The sequence below is a fragment of the Poecilia formosa genome, unplaced genomic scaffold, assembly GCF_000485575.1.
Source record: "Poecilia formosa unplaced genomic scaffold, Poecilia_formosa-5.1.2 Scaffold465, whole genome shotgun sequence".
NCBI classification, from domain to species: domain Eukaryota; kingdom Metazoa; phylum Chordata; class Actinopteri; order Cyprinodontiformes; family Poeciliidae; genus Poecilia; species Poecilia formosa.
Genome location: NW_006800404.1, coordinates 156,225 through 161,205, shown reverse-complemented (window position 1 = coordinate 161,205; position 4,981 = coordinate 156,225). Strand labels below are relative to the sequence as shown.

The 4,981-nt window shown below is 40.0% G+C and overlaps 1 protein-coding gene across 1 annotated transcript in view; it reads left to right on the top strand.

The window, feature by feature from the left end:
- The first annotated feature begins 2,279 nt into the window (after positions 1 to 2,279).
- Positions 2,280 to 4,981, top strand: part of cox4i2 (cytochrome c oxidase subunit 4I2) — an 8,330-nt gene continuing 5,628 nt past the window's right edge. Inside the window, exon 1 of the mRNA XM_007578045.2 lies at positions 2,280 to 2,478. The gene's annotated coding sequence lies outside the window, so the exon portion shown is untranslated. The remainder of the gene's footprint in view (positions 2,479 to 4,981) is intronic.

The window sequence follows — 4,981 nt, the reverse complement described above, 5'->3', positions numbered from 1 at the left end:
GGGGAGTCAGCAACACACACACACACACACACACACACACACGCACACACGCACACACACACACACACACACACACCCACACACACACACACACACACACAAACAGGTCAAAGTCAGATGCTTGTTGTTCATAGGCCACTCTGAGTGTGTAACTATCATTTATAATTAGCTTATATTGTACCAATGTTATTAGGGCTGTTTTAATGTTACAGGAGTAGCAAATTTATTTGCATTTTGAAATGAAGAGTGGTATTTAATGGTTCCATATTATTTTAGCTATTTGAAAGTAACATCAGCTGTAAAACACTATATTTACAGTAAACAAGATAAGCTTAATATCTTATATTTCTGCAGGAAGAGTTTAATCTATTATTTGTGTATGAACTACAAAAATAATGTAGAAATTGTTTATCCATGTTAAATAGCATGAAGTGTGTATTATTCAATACTATTAAGAATGTAAATGTATTTTTTTTATCATGCTAGCTTTTTGTTCTTGGGGGCCCCCTGGTGGCGTAGGGGCCCTAAGCAATCGCTTAACTCACATGTGTGTATTACAAATCCATCCAGTGAGGAGTAACCTTTATTCAGTGTATGATTTGGAACCTAGTGGTATTTATTTTTTATATACTGAAATGTAAAATCTAACCATAAGGAAAAAGAAAACTGCTTTAGTTGAGTGTCTCTGCAGCCCCAGAGGGCCCAGTTTCTCATGCAGGCAGCAGGAAGCAGAGGCCTCTCCACTTCCTGTTTGGACATGTGGACCTCCAGGCTGCTGACTCCAGGGAGGAGCATGTTTACATGTTTGGCTCACAAAAATACCCAACACATCAGCTGTGTTTACCTCCATTAAATGAACTATTAAGATGTGAGGCGATCTGCCTCTCCAGAAGTAGCCTTCTGGTTAACAGTAGCACATCGGTTACCACGGAGATCAGTTCTATAACGAAACCCTACTCTAAACCAAGATTTAAGTTTTCATTGTCAACTCAAGAGTCACCCAGAAAACTTTTGTATGTGCGTTTATTCATCTTCTGTATCTGCTTTTCCTTGCAGGGTGAGGAGTGTGTGGTGTTGCCTGTTCCCAGCGGTCACTGGGTGAGAGGTACGACCTGGACTGGTCACCAGTCCGTCAGGGCAGCACAAAGACACACGGGACAATCACCCATGCACCCACACACTTATACCTAAGGACACAGAGAGACTAATTAACCAGCAGTCATGTTAGGAAGGAAGCCGGAGTACCTGCTAAAAACACAAAACATACACAGGAAGAATATGAAAGACCGCAGACTGGGATTCAAACCCAAGACCTTCTTGCTCCATGGCAACAGTGCTACCAATGCAGCATAAATGTGACAAGATTCATTGGGATATTCTAATTCATTGAATATGACCGTATTAACAGAAGCAGAGCATATCTTCAGCACTTCTCCCTTTTCAGCATAATTAAAGCTGCGATATGGAGCCTTAAGTTGTTATTAGCACATTTAGCAGCACATACATGAGTTTAATTGACAGCACCAAGCCCCTCCTCCTGGCTCTGATTGGTTGTTTTTGAGCAGTAGTGGTGTATTTCTACAGGTGGCAGTAGGATTACAGGGAGGGAGCTTAATTTTTTTTTTGATTATCTGTCTCATATTATGCTGTCACGACATGGTGACAGTTTTAACAAATATGTTTTAAGGAAAACATTTTTTTTGTCGAAGTTTCCTATTTGATATTTAACTGCTAAATTGTTCTCCAAACTCACTCTGGTTGTACTTTAACCTGAGTTGGCTGCAGTTGCAGGAATCATGTAAACCTGGCTAACCTGGTTAGTTACATAACACATTTGGAGTGCTGACCAGTGACCTCCTCCCTTTAACTCACAAAAATGACAGAAAATTAGTAATTTGCTCTTTATAAGCATTCAGTTTATTCCTAAAGTTACTGGTCTTGTCAACTGGACCAACAGAGGAGTATCTGACGGTTAACCTGTGCTGTTTTTGTGTTTTGTTGTCCTTATTTAACCTTTCCAGGCCGACTGTTGCTGCTGACTCTTGGCTGCCATGCTGAGATAAAGGCGGCCCGGTGCCAATCAGAACCTGTTAGTCCCACTTCTTACCCACACAAAGCTCCATCTGAAGGAGTCCGGCTGCCCCATTGGCCTACTTAAAACCTGTAAGAGGGCTATAAGTTGCCCTTGTCTTTCTTGAAACTGAACCCCCTCTCTGTTTTTGCTAGTCCTCTCACACACTCTTCTCGATTGTTTATTTGTCCCAATCTGATCTCTCTCCCCTCCTCTAAGCTCTGTCCCTTTCCCAGCCTCCCTCCCTTCTCTCTCTCTTCCTGCCCTCTCTCTCTCTTCCTTTGTCGCCCGCCCACCAGTTGATTCCAGCTCAGTGTCAGGAGGCGACGGGAGAGAAGGCCGAAGCAGACTTTTTCTCACCAAGCGTTGCTGCTTTTCCTGCTGCACCTTCCACTCTCACCATCACCGTGAGTATCCGGCTTTGGTCGCTCACACCAACAAATGGAAAGGAGCTTAATGGGATAAAACCAGGAATAGACTCCCACCCACCACCACCACCACCCTTCAACACAGACCCGGTCTCTGTGTTGAATCCCAAAAAGATGGGAAGAGAGGTGGACGTGCAGGGAAGACAGGATCACAGATTGACCCGAGAGATTTCTAGAAGTGATTCAGTGTGAGAAGACTAAAGACAAACTGAGTATGTAGAAAAAAGTTGCAACATAAAAAATAACTTATGTCTCTCTCCAAGTTCTAGGAATTTTTTTTCTGTCCTTGCAGAGATTAAACAGCAGAGTAGAAATGTAAACATGAAGGCTCGTTGGTAATCCAAACATTTAGACCTCTAATGTGTTTCAAGAAAGAGACCAGCTCTGAAAACTGTGAAGAACAAAGTCTTAATGTCTCTAGTTAGTTTGAATTGCACATTTGAAACCAATGTCTGGAAAATCTGGGAACCTTGAAACTGGGCCTTTCTCCCCCTTGGATCAAATCACAGTTGAAATAAAATGCAGCAGATTTACAATAAATGCTTTTAGAAGTACACCTTGCAGCAGGAGCGTCCAAACACAGTTCACATGATACCAAGTTGGACAGCTGTCTTTAGAGGTGGTTGATGTAGACAAACATGTTTCTACATTTTGACGTGTAAGATCTTTACCAACAAATTATACTTTTTTGAAATGGAAAATTTTAAGCACAACACAAAGTATTTTCTTTTGTTAACCAAGCTTTTGCTTTCAATTGTTATAAGAAGACCACAAACATTTGGTGGATTTTATTTAAAAGCGCTCCTCAGGTCATAACACAGCTAAATCCAGTAAGTGTTCAAAGTGTGAGTGACCTCCATCCAAACCTAATCTTTCTTTTGGTGCTACTCTGTTATTTGCATTAACATTTTGCATGTTTTGTTTATTGTAGGTAAAACTAAAAGAAATTCACAATCAATGTACTTTTGCATTTCTAATTTATCTATGTAATTTTTGTGACCCTTGAGCACTTTCAACTCGAATATTCTCACATTCTCAGTAATATAAAAAAAATAAATAAATGAATTAGAAGACATCACCCCAGTTGTAAAGTCCCTGTAGCTCAGAGGATAGACTTTAAAATACTTCTGTTTGCTTATAAATCACTGAACTACTTACTTAGCACCAAAATACATTAAAGGTTTGTTGTTGTATCAACCTTCCAGAGGTTCTGATTCAAATCGAGAAAAACAGAACCAAACATGGAGAAGCAGCATTCAGCTTCTACGCACCACAAATCTGGAACAAACTTCCAGAAAACTGCAAAACACCTGAAACACTGAGTTCCTTTAAATTAAGTCTAAAAATCCTCCCGTTTACAGCTGACTTTTCTTAACATCAACTGGAACATTGACTAACATTGATGTATTTTTTTGCTTGATGATTTGACAAAATATGTTTATTGCTTGTTTCATCATCTCTTACCATATTCTGGTTTGTTAACTGCCTTGTAGCTGAAACATGCCATGATGCCTTGACTTTAAAGAAACAGAAGATCCAATCATTTTAACTGAATGTCATTAAAATCTCAGAAGACATTTAGCTGTGAGCTTTGGGGTGAAGTTTACAGCAAGAGCAGAGGCAGGAACAGCAGCAGCAGCAGCAGCATCTGGAGTGTCGCATGAGATAAGGCAGACAAACACAGATCCGTGTTTGCGAGCAGCACCTGGCGATCATCACTGCTGCTTCAAAGCCGCCCCTTGTTTAAAGAACCCACACTGATCAGACCTAAAATACTAAACATGGAAGTAAACGTGACCAGGTGGGTTGTAGATTACAGCGTCGTGTGTGATTAACGGCAGCAGACAGCGAGAGCCTGGCGGGTAAAAAAGGGATTTGGGTTCCTGCCAGGACATCTTTCTGAAGCTCTTAGCCAGATGGTCTGTGTCACTGTTGTAAATAACAACATGACGTAGCAAAACTTTGATATTTAAAGAGAAACAGCAGCTAATTAAGTCCATGAAAGCATTAAGCAGTGTGACAGCCAACTCACATGTAGAAAAGTTGAGTTTAACTTTATAATCTGGTGTCTTCGCCTGAGTTAGCGCCATGTTGTGGTTACTGTTTTTCTGTTCTTGTTTGAGATGAAAATCCAAATTTCTGCTCATCGCGTTGCTTTAGTTCCTGTGCTTAAAAATATCAGCGTTCTGAAATATGAATAAATGAGAGGTGCTATTTTACAGATGCTGTGAAATTGATTAACATCCGTGGTTAAGATATTTCAAATAAAATGAAGTCATACTTCTTTAAAATGGTAACTATTTCAACAATAAACATGTATGTATGAAATGTGTCCAAATCTCCGTCGGTAATGTCGAAAAAAACACAATTTTGCAATTGTGTTAGGAATTAAATTAAAATCACACCTGAGTAATCTAATCATGGCAGTGTCACATGTAAACAGTTACATGAGATATAATCATAATTCAAACATGGCACTAGT